A 20,750-nucleotide genomic window follows, 5' to 3' on the forward strand; every position below is an offset into this window, starting at 1 on the left:
GATGGGTTAGAGGAAACACTTTTTATTGCATACCCTTTTGTGAATTCTTATATTTAATTCCTTCCAGAAATCTCTGCTGAACATGCTGTAGTTCATCTTCAGGGTTAGCTGTATAGATCATGCCACAAGACTTATACATAGTAGCCCCCAAATATTTCTGACCTGCATCTGTGATGGTCTTTACTTTCTTTATTTCAGTGTCTGGTATTTTTCTGCATATTGGTCTGTTTCAAAAAGTTAGTAGATATGATGGATCCCACAGAAGACTTGTTCTTCAGCTAGAGTCCTTCTTGTATTGACTGAAGGCACACTGAAGATGGGATAGACAATGGGCTCAGAAGAAACTGTCTTCTTGCTCTCACTAGGAGGATCCTTTGAAGGAAAATGCTTACTTTCATCAAGTTTACATTCTCTTGAAGAAACTGATGAATCCTTCATTAATTTTTCTTCATTTTTACTTCTTGAACTCAATAGCTCAATGGTCAGTTCCTTTCCTAGCAACAAGCACTCTGGTACTTGCCCTGTCATAAAAGTTTTTCTTTCACTGACAGTCTCTAAATCAGAATCTTCAGTCACTTTTGATTTATTCTTTTGGGTGAATTCCAGTAATGATTTATTTTCTAGAGACAATTTCTTGAAAGAGGATTTTTTTTTTCTATTAACAAAAAATGTTGCTCCACCCTGGAGTGTAACTTGTGGTTTTATTTTTTGGCTTAGAACTCAAGGAGCATTCAGATTATTTATAGATGAATAACAATTATTCTCTTTCTCCACAGATGGCTCAGAGGTCACTCTATTTTGTGAGGAATTTTTAGAATTCTTTGACACAGGCTTGATGCACTTATAATTTGGTTGGCGCTTAGCAGTTAAATTCTTCTGTGTTTCTTTGTTCATCTCCTTCAACCAGATAGGTTTTACCTGTATTTTTTTCATCATAGTAGGTAAAGGTTTATCTTCATTATTAGTTTTTACACAAGTGGGTCTACTCTCTTTTACCAGCTTTCTCTGTAATGGATTGAGGTACCACTTATCTTTGTTGTAAAAGAATAGAGTGGACACAGCAGGTTTAAAGGGTGAACCTTGATTTGCAGATGGGAATCTATTTTTTTAGTTGTTGGAGATTATGTATAAATCAGACTTGAAATGAAGTGGCCTTGTTGAAAACAGTGCACCTCTTCTTCATTTTTGTCACTGCTTGGAGAATGTGCTTTTTATTAGGTCATTGAAATATATTTTCAGAAAATTCCAAAATTAATTTCTTTGATGGAATGTCTGATAACAGATGATCACAGATTGAAGAATATTATTTCCTTTTCATTGGGGAACCTGCCATCTTCTAAGTTGAACACCTGTGACTCAGAACCAGGACACTTCCCTTATGGTTTTTATTTTGCTTTTTTTATTAGAGAAGTTGTGAGTTTACAGAACAATCATGCTTAAGTACAGGATTCCAGTGTACCATCCCACCACCAAAACATTGCATTGGTGTGAAACATTTGTTAGAATTGATGATAGCACTTTTTTTTAATTGTACTTCTTTTTAAACAGTACTTAACTTTCTTAGAATTGATGAAAGATTATTAAAATAGTACTATTAACTATCATTCATCATTTACATTAGGTGCATTTTTTCCATATCCTACCCTATTGTTAACACCTTGTATTAGTTGTACATTTGTTATAATTCATGAACAAATATGCTTAAACTTGTACAATGAACTATAGTCCATGGTCTACAGTATGGGTCACTGTGTTATGCAGTCTCATCTTTGATCTTCTTTTTATTCTCATAATGTACACAACATAAAGTTTCCCATTTTAACCACATTCACCCATAAAATTCAGTGCTGTTAACCACACTCACAATAACATGCTATCATCATCACTGTTACTGGACAAAGGCAGTGGATTCTTTTGCCCAATGCAGCAAATGACCAATTTCTGAGATGCCAGGGTTTCAAAGAGAGAAAAAGTATATTGCAGTACTTCTGATTTATACTATCAAAAATGGGCAGGTTTTAGGATAATGAGCACCATGGCACCAGCTGATGTAATTAGAGGTGATCTAATTATTCATCATGCACATATTGACTACATGCTTAGTCACAGAACATATGTAAGAAAATGGTGGTCTTAATATACTGGGCATGATTTTTAGTATTATAATGAAATATAGGTGACTTGCAAGTTGAAATCTAAGCTACTGTACATGTCAGGTTGGCCCATTTTGGTTTGATTCAGTTTTGGTTATCAAGATAACTTTGGACTTTGGGTAGATTACTTCTGGTCTGACTCAAGACCCTTCATTAGTAAGCATTAGGGGTTGTCTTTATAAATCACAGTACTCTAAATCAGAAAAATGGATAAATGGGTCCAAGTGAAGGTTAATCACAAGGTTTTTACAATCACAAGGGTACAAAATAAAGGCTATACAATCTTTATCAGTGATCAAGTTAGTTGGGCAATGATTTCAGCTATTTCCCTCTGACTATTCCAATACACCAGAAAGCAAAAAGGAATTACTATATAGTTATTCAGTAACCATAATCATCCCTTAAATCCTAACTTCTTGATTACAATCACCATCCATTTCCAAATCTTTATAGTCAACCTAAATAGAAGTTCTATACAAATTGAGCATCAACTCCTTTTTCTCTAACCACAATCTATGATAGTCTAGATCTTGATATAGATTTATAGTGTAGATATAGACTATAGGTTAGCTATAGATATAGATTATGGTCTAGATTTGTTTATAATCTAAACATAAATTATATGTTATGATCTAGATATAGATTATGTTAGATTTAGGTTACCTGGTAACCTGTAATCTAGATTCTGACTCTGTGAGTTTGTTTGTAATAGTTTGTATCAGCAAGATCATACAATATTTGTCTTTGTGTCTGGCTTATTGCACTCAGCATAGTGTCCTCAGTTTCATCCATGTTGTCGTATGCATCAGGACTTCATGCCTTTTGATGGCTGACTAATACTCCATCATGTGTGTATGTACCCATTTTGTTTACTAGTTCATCAGTTGATTGAAACTTGGGCTGCTTCCATCTTTTGGCTTCCATCTTTTGGCAATTGTGAATAATAACACTGGGAAACATTGATATGCAAATATCTGATTCAGCCCATGCTTTCAGTTCTTCTGGGTATACCCTGTAGTGGGATTGCCAGGTCATATAGTAATTCTCACTTTAACTTCCTGAAAAACTGCCAAACCATCTTCTATAGCAGCTGCACCATTTTATATTCCCATCAGCAATGAATGAGTGTTCTTACTTCTCCACCCCCTCTCCAACACTTTAAGTTTTCTGTTACTGTGTTTTTAATAGTAGCCATTCTAGTCAGTGTGAAATGATATCTCATTGTGATTTTTATTTGCATTTCCCTAATAGCTAGTGATGTTGAACATTTTTTCATGTGCAGTTTTAGCCTTGTGTACATCTTCTTGGGAGAAATGTCTATTCAAGTCTCTTGCTTATTTTTGAAATGGGTTGTTTGTCTTTTTATTTTTGAGTTATAGGATTTCTTTGTATACTCTGGATAGTAAATCTTTATCAGATATATGGTTCACAGATATTTTCTGTCATTGAGCAGGTGGCCTTTTCATTTTTGTGACAGTCTTTTGATGTGCAAAAATTTTAAATTTCAATTTATTTACTTTTCCTTTTATTGATTGTACTTTGGATGTAAAGTCTAAGAAACCATTGCCTAACACAAGATCCTGAAGATGCTTCCCTGCATTTTCTGCAAGGAGTTTTATAGTCCTGATTCTTATATTTAGTCTTTGATTCATTTTGAATTAATTTTTATACGGTGTGAGAGAGGGGTACTCTTTCATTCTTTCTGATTTAGATATCCAATTTTTCCAGCACCATTTGTTGAAGAGACTAGTCTTTCCCATGTGAGTGGACTTGGCAGCTGTGTCAAAAAATATTTGGACATAGATATGGGGGTCTATTTCTGAACTTTCAATTTGATTCCACTGGTCAATATGCCTATCCTTGTGCCAGTTCATGCTATTTTAACCATTGTAGTTTTGTCATATGCTTTAAAGACAGGAAGCATGAGTCCTCCAACCTTGTTCTTCTTTCTCAAGTTGTTTTTGGCGATTCAGAGCCGGTTACTCTTCCAATTAAATTTGGTAATAGGCTTTTCCATTTCTGCAAATTTGGGCTGCTGGAATTTTGATAGATTGTTGAAAATTCACCTGTTAATTTTTCAGATCTTTAAGGCAAGTCTGTCTGGTTTGGCTAAGTATTTTTTTTAATTTTGACTTTATTTTTTATTTTTTTTTTATTTTTATGTTGTATGGTGGGGGTTACATTTCATTCTTTTCCATGTGAGTATCCTGTTATTGCAACACCATTTGTTGAATTTTTTGTTTTGGTTTTTCTTTCTTTACATGTTTTATTTTGTTTTGTTAGGGGGAAGTGCATGAGCCAGGAATTGAACCCTGGTTTCTAGCTTGGCAGGTGAGAATTCTACTACTGAACTACTCTTGTACCCCCCAGCTAAGTACTTTTAAAAAAAGAATGACATTGAACATCTTTCTGTGTGCTTATTTGCTATCCATTTGGCTTCTTTTGTAAGTACCTGTTCAAATCTTTTGTCCATTTATTAAATGTCATTTTTTCTTACTGTTAAGGTTTGAAAGTTCCTTTTATGTACTGAATATACATACATTGTCAAATTTGTGATTTGCAAATATTTCCTCATTATTTGTGGCTTCTCTTTTCATTCAACAGTATCTTTAAGAGAATAAAAGTTTTAAATTTTGATTTATTCAGAATCTTCCAAACCATGAACGTAAATATCTCTCCATATATTTAGGTCTTGTTTAATTCCTTTTAAAATTGTTTGATAGTTTTCTTTATATTGACCATGCATGTATTTAGTTCTATTAATACTTAAGTACTTGATTTCTTTTGCTGCTATTGTAAATTATACTTGTTTTTGTTAGTGTATAGAAATACTGTTCACTGTTTAAAAACACTAAACACAAATTCTTTGACTTTGGTGACTTCACTTATTAGTTCCAGGAGTTGTTTGGAAGATTCCTTAGGATTTTCCTCATCATTAAATATAATCTATAAGCATATAGTTTTACCTTTTCCTTTCTAATCTGTATGCTTTGTTTTCTTTTATCTATTTCACTGGGTAGGATTTTACTTCCTCTCTTCCAATCTGTATACTTTTTTCCCTTACTTATTTCACTGGCTAGGATTTTCAGTATGATGTTGAATAGAAGTGCTGCAAGTGTGCATCTTTACTTTTCTCCTTACCTTAGGGGTAAAAATTCAGCCACTCAGCATTAAATATAGGGTTTTTTGGTAAATGCCTTTTATCTGGTTAAAGAAGTTCCTTTCTTTTGCTTATTTTGTTGTGGGTTTTTATCATGAGGGAATATTAAATTTAAAAAAATGTTTTATTTTGAAATATGTTCATATTTACAGCACAGTTACAAAATATAAAAATTCCATACAGAGAGCTTTGACTAATCCTATCCCCCAGATATCCAGATCCTCTAATTTCAACATTTTGTCACATTTGTGTATCATTCTGTTTATTACTCCATCTGTCTCTCCATCTCTGTCACTCTACCTGTCTATTTTTCCATCCATTTTCTCAACATGTGCATTTTCTAAAAGCAAAGGTATTCATTTACATAACCACCTGAAGTACAATTAGCAAGTTCAAGAAATTTAATATTGATATAAAGCTTACTGTCTATATTCCATTTTTTTCATATATCCTTTGAGCCTTTTCTCATCTCCAGTTAGACTGCATCTAGGATTGCATATTGAATTTAATTGTTACTGTCTCTTTAGTTCCTATTTCTTTTATTAAATTGTGGGAACACTATAGAGCATAAACTTTCCATCTTAACCACTCCCCAACATATTCAGTGGGATTAATCACATTCACAATATTGTGGTACCCTCACCACCTTCCCTTACTAAAACTTTCCAACTCCCAGATAGAAACTGTACACCCATTATGCATTAACTCTCCATTCCCCCACCCCTAGACACCTGTATTCTAAATTTGACTGTATTATGACCTTGTGTATTCTTATATGTATTTTTATAATTAATATAGATCTTAAATTTAACATCCTAAATGTATAACAATCTGTGTGCTTTGATTCCAATTCAACTTAAATAGTATACACAAACTTCCTTTTTCTCTCTGTCCTCCAATCTTTCTGTAATTCTTGTAATAGATCATGTTTATTCAAGTCCCAAGTCATGATTTATCATTAAATTTTATGCATTTGCTTTTTAGATGCTGTAAAATGTAAAAAAAAAAAAAAAATAGTTACAAACCAAAAATACATTAATACTGGTTTTTATACTTACCAGTGTTTTTACCCCTACTGGAGATTTTATTTCTGGATACAGCTTCAATCTATTGCCTAGTGTGTTTTCATTCCTGTAGAATCTCTTATAGGGCCATCTAGTGGTGATTAATTTTTTACTTTTGCTTATGTGGGAATGTTTTAATCTCTCCCTCTTTTTTTAAGGACTTTTTCCAGATGTAGAATTCTTAGTTGGCAATTTTGTGCTTTCAGAATGTTAAATATGTCATTCCATTGCCTTCTTGCTTCATGGTTTCCAGTGAGAAACTGGCACTTAATCTTACTTAGGCTCCCTTTTGTGTGATGTATTGCATCTCTTTTGTGGCTTTCAGAATTCTCTTTTTCTTTTGCATTTGGCAGTTTGATTAGAATAGTCACAGCATGGATCTATTTTGGTTTATGCAGTTTGGAATTTGTTGAGCATCTTGGATGTGTATACTCATTCATTAAATTTGGGAAGTTTTGATATATTATTTCTTTCAATAGTCTCTCTTCCCCTTTTTCTTTTCTTCTGGACTATCACAATGTGGATATTGGTTTGCTTTGTGGTGTCCCACAGGTTCCTCAGGCTCTGTTCACTTTTCTTCATTCTTTATTCTTTCTTTTCTCAGACTGAATGATTTCAATTACCTTATCTTCATGTTCATTAATTGTTTCTTCTGCCAGCCCCATCTGTTCTGGAACACCTCTAGGGAATTTTTAAATTTCTGTTATTGTGTTCTTCAGTTCTGTTTGGTTCCTTGTCATAATTTTCATCTCTCTATGGACATTCTCCTTTTGTTAGTCTTTTCCTGATTTACTTTGCTCATTGTCCATACTTTTTTTCAGCTCTTTGAGCAAATTTAGAACTGGTTTCTTGAAATCTTGTCTGGTATATCCCAGGCCCAGTCCTCCTCATGGATGGTTTCTAATGTTTTAATCTTCTCCTTTGCCTAAGCCATTGTTTCCTGTTTCTTTGTATGTTTTCTAATTGTTTGTTGAAACTTGGACATTTTGGTATTTTAATGTGTTATGGCTAGAATTTAGGTTCTGAGCCATCTAAATTTTATCAGCTCTTGTTATCACAGAGCTTTCCTTGACTTTGCAGAATAACTCGTTCTAGTGCTTTCCTTTGGGTTTATCCATACAGTGAATTTAGAGAATAGTTTAAGGCCAAAGTTGAGTAGCTTCCCTTATCCAGTCTGTTCATTATTCTTGCCTTGGGCATGTGCTTGTGGCCCAAGGAAGTACCCCATTACAAAGATATGAATATCCCCTCTAACCTAGAAAGCAGTGTGCTTATGGTCCCAGGCATTGTATTGTATGTCATGAAGCTAGCAATCCGTTGCCCCAGCAGCCACAAATTGACTATTCTGCAGCTTTCTGTAAAAGAGTTCTGAGAACTGCCTTCTGCATACAGGTCAAGTTCTGAAATGGTAAGTCTGTATCAGGGGTCCTTATTCAGTCCCTCAGGCTGCTACCAGAAGATTGGCACAGAATACTTGTTCCAAGTTTATGCAGGAGGGTTATGTTGCTACCACAGAACCAAGTCTAGTAATGAGGTAGAGAAAGGTTGGGGGAGGGGCTAGTCAGGGTGCCCTGAGATTCTACCATTTTTAAGTTGCCATTCTCTTCATTCAGCACTCATCCTGTTACTGAAATCTTTTAAAGGTTTTCTGGGCTTTGAGAAAGATATCTGCAAGTTTTTACTATTGTTCAGATTTTCTATGGGAGGAGAGAACCCTGAAGCTTTTCTCTCTGCCCTCTTTATCAGGGCAGGGTTTGGAAATCAAATTTTGCTAAATGCATTTTCTGCATTTATTGGTCTTTGTTCTGCATCTTTTGAGATGATGTATGTTTCCTTTAGTTTGTTAACATAGCCATTTACACAGGGTATTAAGAGCAGGGCAACTGGCATCACCCTGGTCAACTGTAGTCATCACAGTCATTGCTTGTCACAGTGTCCCCCAGGGCAGTGGTAGTTTAGCTCCATTCTCACTGTTAAATAAAATGAAATGGTTGCCTGCATTGGGGGCCCATTTTGAGAAAGGGTGTTCCAGAAGACATAAACAATTCACCTTCAGTGGCTCTCTGAGAAAATGGAACAAGAAAATATACCCTACAGAATTACAGACAAGCGACAACTGGTGGTCCAGGAGAGAGAGCTATCAGAATGGAGGAGCCCACCACATCAGTCACTGTATACCTGCTGCTCCCTACTCCACTGTGGAAGATCCTCTCTCCTAGGTAAAGTAAAAAAGGAAAGACAGCCTATCAGAGCATTTCTTCACTTGCTTCCTCATCCTCGCTATTTAAACATAACTTTTCCACTATCTCAGTTGAGCTCCCTTCTACTTTCTGAATGGGCTGCTGCCCAGTTGATGAATCCCTCAATAAAGCACTTAGATCCTAAGATGGAGAAAAAAATGTTCTTTTAATACTCCCTTCCCTCTCTGCCTTTCCAGTGATCTAGTGGTGTGAGTGGAGGGATCAGGACAGTAGAGACAAAACTGTACAGACAGCAGTCTTTCCCCATTTGGGTAGGGGCAGGCACATCCCACCACAGGGGGTGAGGGAATACTGGGATCTGGGAGCAGTGGGATGGGGCAGCCCCCTGAACACAGCCACTTGTCACATGGCCTCAGCACACAGCAACTCCAAGTAGGCATGTTTGATGGTGCTTTCTCAGCAGCCATGCCCCTCCCTGGGAGGGAACTGACTGAGAGCCTAAAGACCTGCCCAAAGCCCAGGGAGAAGACAATAACCTGCTCACTGCCAGTGACTCAAGGGCCCCACATAATGCATCACATACTAAACAATAAATCTTGGACTTCTTCCTCAGTCTTACTCTTCCCCAGGCTTCCTAATATACATGTAGTTACTCTACTCCAAACTCGAGATGTTTCCTCATCCTTTATCTCCCTGCATAGAGTATCATCTACTCTATGTGTCCCGATACCCATGGAGCAATTTCTTCTTTCCATCTCTTTTTCCCTCCCTGAACCCCTTGCAACCACTAGTTTGTTTTCTGTCTTATAGATTTAACTATTTTGTGTAATTCATGTTAATTCATTCATATAATATGTGGCCTTTTATGTTTGACTTCTTTCACTTAGCATAATGTTTTCACGTTTCATCCACATTGTAGCATGTATCAGTACTTCGTTCCTTTTTATGGCCAAACAATACTTCATTGTATTTATACATCTCATTTTTTTATCCATTCATCAGTTGTTTCTACCTTTTAGCTATTATAATAGTATTGCTGTGAGCATTTGTGTAAAAGTGTTTGTGTACCTCTACCATTTTTGTTTTGAAGTCAAATTTCTAGGTCATATAATAAATTTAAGTATAATCTGTTGAGAAACTGTCAAGTAGTTTTCTACAGAGAATTCTAATTTCCCCAAACTCTTTGTCACCAGTTACACATTTCCTATCCTGCAGGGAAATTCTGAGTCTTGCCACAAAGGCCACTTTGCAGTAACTGAAGAAAGGCAGATTTAATGCATCAGAAGGAACCCAGTCATGGTCTACTGACTGTGAATGGACTGAAGGAGGATTTATAACAGGGACTACAGAGGTGCCAGAGCATGAGAAAGGCCAGTACTTCCAACTTCTGTTGCAGAACTTCCCCATAATCTTTATTATTATTATTATCATTATTAATTATTATTATTAATATTGCCATTACTATAATATATTCTGTGAAAATTAACTTATAGCTAAACAAACAAATGAAACTTGAAAATAATGCACAATTAATGGTAAGTCTCCTTCCTATTCCACTACTTGGACCTTCAACTCTATTCCACTCTCAGACATCACTTATAAATTTCTTGTGTCTCCTTCCATAGATGTATAATTTACACATAAGCATAAGCCCATGTCTCATTATACATTCTATGTCTTGCACATTTTAAGATTTAACTTATTATTTAAATTATTGTGCAGCTCAATTATGAAATTACATTTTCTTAGAGATAGTTCCATACCTGTACATATAGCCCTATAGGCAAAATCTCATGAAAAATCCAAGCCAGGGTTCTTTTGGAAGTGAAAGGAGGCAGCGTTGCTCATGCCAGGATGAGGATATAAGCAGCGCTCCCTATACAAATGGGTGCAACACACTCCTAGATCTACCAATCCTTTTAACAGGTATATCCATCATCCAAAGAACGAAAGTAACTAAATTTGACCGATTTCTAGGATGGTTGCTGATTTTGTTAGTGCAATAAATATCCATGAATGTATGCCTTTGCATACTTACAACAGTATGAGAACATACTGTTCTCAGTGCCTAATGTGTTACATCACTGATTCTTATAATTTCCTTTGATGAATCTCTGCAATAGGTACTGATATGCTCCCTGGGTCACAGATGAGGCCTCTGAATATTCCAAATATGAGAACTGACCCAGGTTTTATTGTTGGTGAGTCAGTAGACAAAGGATTAGCCAAAGGCCCTGCATACCTAAAATGACCAAATATTCCACTTTGTCTGGACAGTACTGGATTATGCCTGTTGTCTCAGATAATTATTGATAATTATTGTACTTTCATTTCCTTTTTTTTTTTGGCATGGGTAGGCTCTCAGAATTGAACCCAGCTCCAGCATGGCAGGCTAGAATTCTGCCACTGAGCTATGGTTGCACCACCCTCCATTTCCATTTGAAAAAACTTTTTATTGTAGTAGCATATACTCAACTTAAACATCTCCTTTTATGAACTTGCAAGTGTACAATTCAGAGGATTAATGATGTTCACAATATTGTGCTACCATCACCAATATCCACTATCCCAACATTATCATCATTTCAAACTATGCATCCATTAAGCAATACTTCCCCAAGCTATAATCTACTTTCAGTCTCATTCTAGATATTTCATATATGTGAGTTCACAGAGTATATGGTTCCTCTCTTGGATTATTTGTCTTGGTTCTCAAATTAGAATTGGCAAGAACTGCATTGATTCTCCATGACATAGAATGGTGTCTGCAGGCTGTCAGTGTTTGGCATGTGCTGGGGAATAGGTGAAGTAACCAAAGAATGGCTTTGAATAATTATTATTTTCTAGACTATCTCAGTCCAATTCCACTTGAAACAAGACAATCTTCATGGTGCCCACTCACAGTCTATGTCTCATTCTTTGAAATGAAGAGTGGAAGATTTGGTCCCTTTATCATTTTTCTTCATTTGTAAGACAAATTCTGCTTAACAGAGATATCATTTCATATTGCATTACTGGATTCTGTTTTCTGGTATTTTAACTAAATTTCCCATCTATATTCACAAATAATTGAAATATGCCTTCTATCTTTATTTCTAGAGGGCACAGTGTTTCTAGTACACCCTACTTCATTTTACTTCTTTATTCTTTTTTTTTAAATATTTCTTAATAATACAGAATAAGAGAAGCTTAAAAATATGCAACCACATTTATATTGAACAGTTTCAGTTAGCTGTATCTGCTTTCTCATTTCTTTTAAAATACTATTTAAACCAGTAAGATTTCAATCCTTAGCACTTCAGTAGGCATACTTAAAGCTAAATAAACTTTTTCTTACTGCATTCTTACTCATATTACCACAATCATTGGACACATCTATGGGATTATTTTCTCAAACCAGAATCCAATAAATGACTGTGCATTGCAATTAGTTATGATGGCAGAGCCCAAGTACAACACACAAGCATGGGAAGGCACTGGAAATGCCAGCACTTACAGAACAACCCTCTCCCATGGTTTTATACCAGATAGGCTTCATTAGCAAGCAGGTATTTGAAGAAGTGTATCAGAAGGGTGATGGTCGATGTAGTCCTGGGTTTTTTGTGCATGCACAGAATGTGGCCCTCCTGGGTATCCTTCACAGGTGCTGCTCTTCCATTTTATAGGCTCCCCTTCTGGGCCTAAAGCCACAGGGGAGGTAATCTGGGACATTCCCAGATTTTGTAGTGATTTCAGGAACCTGGTTCTCACCAATGAGGAAGCAGACATCAGGGCTGGGACAAAGGAGGGTGTGGCCTGCAGTTACCAGTGCAGGCAGTCCCAGAGGGTGGGCTAGAAGATGCCACAGTGAGACCCCAGGTATGTGTGCATGAGGCCCAAAAGGGAGGAGTGGTGGGACGGGGGACCAGTGTGGACTGCGTGGCTGGGGATTCTGCATGTTCTGCCCATGTGCTGGGCAGGCAGCCCATCCCTGAAGCCTCAGAAGGAGGGCATATATGCATGTGTGACATTGTGCTGCATCATTTGCGGACAGGGCAGAGCTGTGGGGAGAGTGCTTGTGCTAAGTGTGTCCTGCACTGCTGTGGGGGCCAGGGCCTGTGCTTTTAAGCCTAAGATTCCTGTTTTGAGAAAGGAGAGTATCCATACTTCTTCATGGGGGTGCTTATAGAACTGAAAAACAAAGGTACATTGTGGTCTGTATAGCTATGTTGTAAAGTGGTATAAAATAAGAATCAGAAATATGAATTAAGTACAAATAACTAGTTAAATTAAAATATAAATAAGAGCCAATTCAGACGAGTGAAGTGATATTCTCAGGTAAAACAACTGTTCTGGTCTACCAAAACTGCCAGAATGCAACACCACAGAGATGGATTGGCTTTTAATTAAAGGGGATTTATTTAATTAAAAATACGGTTCTTCAGAGGAAAGGCTGCTAATTTTCAATTGAGGGTCTTTCTTACATGGGAAGAGACAGGATGTTCTCTGCTGGCCTTTGATCCAGGATTCTGGGTTCCAACAACTTTCCCTGGGGTGATTCTTTTCCTCACCTCCAAAGGCTTGGGCTGAGCTGGAAGTGCCGGGATGAGGTATGCTGAGCTGCTTGGGCAGTGCTATGTTGAGCTCTCTTATTTAAGCCACTTAAATCAAGCATCATTCATTGCAGCAGGCATGCCTCCTAGCTGACTGCAGATGTAATCAATGACAGATGAGCTTCACATACCATTAGCTCATGTTCAGAGCAACAAAACTAGGTACCTTCACCTGGCCAAGTTGACACCTGAACCTAACTACCACTACAACTAAGTCCTTGAGAGCAGTAGGATTAAAATCTATATCTGTTTTGCTCCAAATCTCTAGCTCTTCTTAACCTACCTACTGAAAACCCAGTTATCATGTGTTCTCCCCAGCATTCAACACAGGAAGATGACCCAAAATCTGCAAAGAGATAGCTGTGAAGCATGTTTGGTGTTTATTGTACTTTAAGCCAATTTCTGAGGTTTCTTGGTTTTTCCTCAGAGTTCTTGAGTCAGATTGGCCCCTGGGGTCCTCTCACCCTGTCTAGTTTGTGCATTCAATGGCCCAGTTTGAGTTTCTGGAAGATGCATTCCAAGATTCTATGGGACAGTGAGTTCCAAGAGCTGCAGATTTGTGGTCCTGCCTGATGGTAATTTTTTTAAAAAAATATTTTTAGTGACAAAACATAACAACATATAAACATGAACATTCTTAACACATGAACATTCTATTCTTGGTATATAGTCAGTGACTCACAATATCATCACATAGTTGTATATTCATCACCATGATAATTTCTTAGAGCATTTGCATCACTCCAGAAAAAGAAAATAAAAAGAGAAAAGAAAAAGCTCATACATGCCATATCCTTTGCCTGTCCCTCTCATTGACCACTAGTATTTCCATCTATCCAATATATTTTAACCTTTGTTCCTCCTATTTTTTCTATACCCCTTACCACTCCCTTTCATTGATCACTAGTATTTCAATCTACTCAATTTATTTTAACATTTTGCCCCATTAATTTATTTTTAATCCATATGTTTAGTCATCTGTCCATACCATAGATAAAGGGAGCATCAGACACAAGGTTTCACAAACACATGGCTACTTTGTGAAAGTATGTCATTATATAATCATCTTTAAGAAACATGGCTACTGGAACACAGCTCTGCAGTTTCAGGCACTTCCCTCTAACTTCTCTAATACACCATAAACTAAAAAAGGATATGTATATAATCTGTAAGGATAACTTCTCAACTCTGTTTGAAATATCTCAGCCACTGACACTTTATTTTTTCTCTTTTCTCTCTTCCTCCTTTTGATCAAGAAGGTTTTCTCAATCCCTTGATGCTGAGTCCCAGCTCATTCTGGGATTTCTGTCCCATGTTGCCAGGGAGGTTTGCACCCCTAGGAGTCATGACCCATGTAGAGAAGAGTAGGGCAGTGAGTTTGCTTGTCATGTTGGCTGAGAGAGTGAGGCCACATCTGAGCAACAAAAGAAGTTCTCTGGGGGTGACTCTTAGGCCTAATTTTAAGTAGCCTTAGCCTATCCTTTGCAGGGATAAATTTCATATGAACAAACCCTAGTATTGAAGGCTCAGCATATTGATTGGTTCTCTCCACTGCTTATGAGAATATCAGGGAGTCTTCAAATGGGGAAGTTTTCTTGCCATTCCCCCAAGGGGACTTTGTAAGTACTTATTTATTCACTGTTTAAATTTCTCTGAAATTTATCAGGACATCACACTAGACAAACCTATAAAATCTAATGCCCTATTCAAGGTTCCATGTACTTATGGTGTTCAGTTAACCTGTCCATATAAGTTATATTAGGAAATGCACTAGTCAAAATATAAATTTTATAGCAAATAAACATTTTTTTGCTTTAGTCTCACACAGAAGTTGATGTTTTAAAATATGAATGACCATCTAACTAAATGCAAATTTGTGCTTCTGTCCCAAAACCTGATTCCCATGTAACAAATCAAATCCTATGACATAAGAGGGAAGGAACCACTGAAACAAAATCCTACCAAGAAGAGAAACTGTGGCATCTGCAGAATTTCAGAGCAGAGACAGTCCCAGAAAGGAGTAGATCCTGGAACTGCAGGGCCAAGCAATTCTTTATCCCCTGGGTAAGTAAGATGTTACTAGATTCATAAGTCATCAGATTGTGGCAGTGGATGTTTTGGGTAAATTTCAGAAACCAGAGGTGAGCTATGTCTGGAGGACAATGTCCTAGTGTTTGCTTTGACTCAAACTATTTCACATCAGTATTCCCCTTTTTACTACATATAATTGGCTTTAAAATGCTGTATTTTAAAAAATATACAATGCCTTGATTAATTTGACTATTACATTGGGATAGTTAAACAATCATTTTAAATATGTAACTTTGCATTCCCTTTATATTTCAGTGTAATTTACCAATTGAGTGAATTTTATATTAAGGATAGATTATGTATGTTTGAGAAAATGTGAACTGCATCTTATTTGATTTATCCTTTAAAAAGTAAAGTTTCCTGCATATTAAAAAAAACTAAACGTAGGTTTGTTTGAAAAATTGGAGGAAAAGAAACAACATGGAGAAGAGTTATTCCAAGTGATTTATGTGGCTCCATGACTAACCTTAGAGTAGTTCTCTGAGCCACAGTGTGTTTTTCTCCTCTTAGTACATAGTTGGTGAGAAAGAGGCAAGGAGGTTAAGACATATCTTCAGATACACAGATGCTGTCTAGTGACAGGCGAGTACTAAAACTCAAACTTCCAAGCTCTAAGTGAACTTGATTATAGTTTATAGGGTGTGGGCATAGGTAATCCAGCTCATTTTAGTTACTCATGATTTTAGATCATGGAGTGGAAGGAGCTGGTTGAGACTAGGGTGGGTCACCTGTGGTGGGAAACATTTTCAGAAAGAAAATTATAAATGTTTCTCATTTCATTTACTTCTTGATATACTCAGATTCCTTGATCTGACAGACCATTATGAATGTAGATTATTCAGTCTATATTAACAGCGACATGTAATTCAATGCTCATTAATTTTCTATTCCTGCTTACTGTGTTCATTTATAATAGGAGCTAATGTGTAATTTATCACAGTGAAACCCACAAGAATCATATCATTTTTGAAAGGAAAGTTAACCTTATTCTGTAGTACCTCATTTACAGCATTCTTAGCTTTCTTTTCCAAGATTTCTCTTCAGTCTACTAATCTCAGGCCTGATGGGCAACAGGTTTTAATGGCCACTACTCATGGATGAGATCCCCCAGAAAACTTCTGTCATTAACATAAGGACCTTGGTAATCCGCAAATCATCTATTCTTCTGTGAATAAGCCACACTAAATAAAAATAAATATCTGTTTCCAAAACCAAGAACAAATAAAAAATGTAAAAAATCAACAGAATAGAGAAAGTACACTGTGTTTAATGCCAACAGTCAGAAATAAATATTTGCCAGGTTATGGAAAATTAAGATTAGAAAGAAGAAATATTTATTGAGGTTTCTTTACCATCACTATGGGAACCATGCAAGGATGTAAGGGACTGTGAATTGGAGGGGCAGAATTTAAGGTGGTGGAGGAGGTGCCACAATCACATTCACAGTTTAGGGAGACCCTGCTGGGCTTCTGTGACACCTGCTTCTTTTTTTATTTTAATATTTGTATTGTAAAAACTTAAAATACAAACATACAAACATTCTTGACATACAAATATTCCATACATGCTGTACAATCAGTGGCTCACAGTATTTCCACATCATTGTGTATTCATTACCATGATAATTTTAGAACATTTGCATCACTCCAGCAAAAGAAATAAAAAAGAAAAAAGAAGAAATTCATACTCGCCATACCTCTTACCCCTCCTTCTCATTGACCACTAGTATTTTCCATCTACTCAATTTATTTTAACTCTTGTTTCCTTTTTATTTGTTTATTTTTTACTCAGACACAGGTTTTCACAATCACACAGTCACATTGTAAAAGTTATATCATGGGTGAGCCATGGTGACTCAGCAGGAAGAGTTCTTCCTTGCCATGGCAGAGTCATGGATTTGTTCCCAGTGCCTGCCCATGTAAAAAGAAAAAAAAACTATATCATTATACAATCATCTTCAGGAAACACGGCTACTGGAACACAGTTCTAATGTTTTCAGTACTTCCAACTTGCCACACCAATACACCACAAACTAAAAAAGGATATGTCTATAATGAATATGAATAACCTCTAGGATAACCTCTTGACTCTATTTGAATGTGACCCCTACTTCTCTCTGAGTCCTTCTCTGGGAAACTGGGTAAGCATCTTTCCTTGATTTTAGCTTGAAGTTTGTTCTTGCATAGGTTGTCATCCCTGCTTTTCAATAAATTCACCAATGAACTTTAGGTATTTCATGCCTAAACAGGGGCAGAAGTTGAGTGGCATGGAGAAGGGGAGGACTGTGGGTAGGTGTGGCCTCTGAAGAGAGTAATTCAAGTGAGTTGTGTGGGAATGGGAGTCATCAGGATGCCGCAGACATCCCAGTGAGAGTACCTGGAGCCTCAGCCAGAGACTGACTGATGGGCAAGTTCCTGAATGGACATAGGTGTCTGGGGGCAGGAAGAAGGCCAGCTGATTTCATTCTCTCTGCTGGACCCTCCTTCCTGATATTAGTTATGCTTAGGAGAGCCATTCAGCTTAACTCAGTCTCTTGAAATTGAGTGAGAGGAGCAAGAAGACGTTAAAATTGGGGCACATGGTTCGTTCTGCTATAGCAGTCAATCCCCACCTCCATCCCTACAAAGACACTGATGCCCTGATGTTTTGATCACCCTGGTGTGCTGACTTGAAAGGATCATTGCCTTAGATAAGTCATGTTTTAAACCTGATCCATCTTGTGGAGGCAAACATTTCTTTTAATCCATATTCAGTATGTAGGTTGGAAACTTGATTATATTATCTCCATGGAGATGTTGACATAACCTGTTGTGGGCATTAACCTTTGATTAGAGGGATATGTGATTCCACCCATTCCAAGTAATTTTGATCAGTTCACTAGAAGCCTTTAAAAGAGGAAACATATTGGAAAAACTTAAGAGCCACAGAGCCCACATAGCCAGAAACCTTTGGAGATGAAGAAGAAATATACCCCCAGGGGAGCTTCATGAAACAAGAGGCCTGGAGAGAAAGCTAGCAGATGTCACCATATTGGCCATGTGCTCTTCCAGTTGAGAGAGAAACCCTGAATGTCATCAGCCTTCTGGGACAAATGTATCTTTCTCTGGATGCCTTAGTTGAATATTTCTATAGTCCTGCTTCAATATTGGATATTTTCATGTCCTTAGAACTGTAAAATAGCAACTTAATAAATACCCTTTTTTAAAAGTCATTTTTTGGCATAATGCATTCTGGGAGCTTGTAAACTAGAACATCTGGTTATGCAGGAATTAGCTCATGTAAATTTGAACTCCATTGGGCAAACTGAAGCTGTCACTCCAATGTAGGTTTTGATGAATTACCCAGGAGGATCTGCCTGACTGAAGTGGAAATAGAAATTCTTTTTTCTGACTGCTGAAGCCTCAGTTCTCCATTGAAGGCCTTCAAAATGATTGGAGGAGACTTCTCCCATGGCTAAAGATAATCTCATTTCTTGGTTGTAGATATAATCAGCCATCAGTGCAATCAATTGGCTCATGATTTAAATCCACAAAATCTTCTGGTAACAGTGATTGCTTGAATAATAAATAAATACCATGACTTAGCCAACTTGACGCATGAGGTTAACCATCACACTTCACTCCTTGTCAACTTGATAGGCATGCATCACCTTAAAGCACAGATATTCTCTAAATATAGTAGTCTGCATTCACCTAACATAATTCAACTGTCCTGTGTAGAACAAGAAAGCACAGTAACTCATTCCCAAAAGGAGGGTTTAAGTCCTCACTGACATTCACACTTAAATTTTGTATAATGCAACTTAATATAATAAAAAGTTAACAAAACTTATATGATAACAGGATGATAAGGCAGAAAATAGACATATATCTTCTGTGTATATACAAGCATAACAAAAGCAAAAAATTCATAATGGCAATATTTATATTACAGTATTCATTTGTGTAACTGGTCATATGGTTGTTGATAGTGTTTATAAATACCTTCTTCCACTATTCATTCCACATTTCCTTTGCCCTCACCAAACACCTCAGCTGGACATATTTTTGGGGGGGTGAATCAAATCTTCATCCTAGTTTTTTTGTGCAGGCCACAGTTTTATTGGATACTATTATCTTACATTTTTATGCTTTGATACATTCAATACTTAGAGATTTTCATGATTTTGGAAACTGTAGAATTTAAAAAAAATATTTGTATTGTAAACAACAAGCAAATATACAAACATTCTTGACATACATTATCGACATCAAACAGTAGCCCACAGTATGGCTCAGTGGCTCACTGAGTTGCAATCAGTGACTCATGATATCATTGCATAGTTGTGTATTCATCACCATGATAATTTTTTGAACATTTGCATCATTCCAGCAAAAGACATAAAAAAAAGAAAAAATTCATACATGCCATGCCTCTTATCCCTCCCTCTCTTTGATCACTGGTATTCCAATCTACTCAATTAATTTTACCCTTTGTTTCCCCTATTATTCATTTCTTATCCATATTTTTACTATTCTGTCCATACCCTAGATAAAAGGAGCATCAGACACAAGGTTTTCACAATCACACAGTCACATTGCAAAAGCTATATTATTATGCAATCATCTTCAAGAAACATGACTACTGGAACACAGCTCTACAGTTTCAGGTACTTCCCTCTAGCCACTCTAATGCAGCATAAATTAAAAAGGGGATATCTATATAGTGCATAAGAATAAACTCCAGAAATACCTTTCAACTCTGTTTGAAATCTCTTAGCAATTGACACTTTATTTTGTCTCATTTCTCTCCCCCTTTTGTGGAGAAGGTTTTCTCAATCCCTTGATGCTGAACCTCAGCTCAGCCTAGGATTTCTTTCCCAAATTACCAGGGAGTTTATATCCCTGGGAGTCATGTTACAAATAGATGGGGGTGAGGGCAGTGAGTTTGCTTCCTCTGTCAGCTGAGAGAGGCCACATCTGAGAAACAAAATAGGTTCTCTGTGTGTGACTCTTAGACCTAATTTTAAGTAGGATTTGCCTCTCCTTTGCAAGAATAAATTTCCTAGGGGCAAGCCCCAAGATTGAAGGCATGGCCTATTGATTTGGTTGTCCACACTGCTTGCAATAATATCAGGAATTCCCAAAATGAGGAAATTGATTTTTTTCCCTTCCTCCCCATACTCCCAAGGGGATTTTTCTGTAGAATTTTTAGGTATATATCCTTCTCCAGACAAAAAATGAAATCATTAAAGCACATTAAGTCACCAGGCAAATACTTCAAGGATATCTTGGACTAAAGATTTCTTTGGCCACAAAGAGACAGGCACCAACACTCATGCCTGAAAAGAACAATAACCCCTAGCATTTACTCCAAACTTACACAGTTTTGCAAAGCATCCAGAACGAAAATGACCTTGAATTTTTTCCATCTGGACAAGTACAGCAGGGATTAAGGAATAAAACATATTCCATTTCATATTAATGGAGGGATGCCTAGCAAAAGAGTGG

The 20,750-nt window shown here is 36.8% G+C and overlaps 1 long non-coding RNA gene and 1 pseudogene across 12 annotated transcripts in view; one reads left to right on the forward strand and one right to left on the reverse strand.

Annotated features, from left to right (window-relative positions):
• Window positions 1–20,750, forward strand: part of LOC143677386 (uncharacterized) — a 141,413-nt gene that overhangs the window by 2,979 nt on the left and 117,684 nt on the right. For 10 of the 12 annotated variants that reach the window (XR_013172568.1, XR_013172570.1, XR_013172562.1 and 7 more), the window contains exons 3-5: window positions 8,434–8,596; window positions 9,794–13,745; window positions 15,103–15,234. This is a non-coding gene — a long non-coding RNA (uncharacterized LOC143677386). The remainder of the gene's footprint in view (window positions 1–8,433; window positions 8,597–9,793; window positions 13,746–15,102; window positions 15,235–20,750) is intronic. The other 2 variants (XR_013172566.1, XR_013172571.1) reach the window with 2 other exon arrangements.
• Window positions 23–8,298, reverse strand: LOC143676739 (N-acetyltransferase ESCO2 pseudogene; annotated as a pseudogene).

This window comes from Tamandua tetradactyla, chromosome 3 (genome assembly GCF_023851605.1).
Source record: "Tamandua tetradactyla isolate mTamTet1 chromosome 3, mTamTet1.pri, whole genome shotgun sequence".
Classification (NCBI taxonomy): Eukaryota; Metazoa; Chordata; class Mammalia; order Pilosa; family Myrmecophagidae; genus Tamandua; species Tamandua tetradactyla.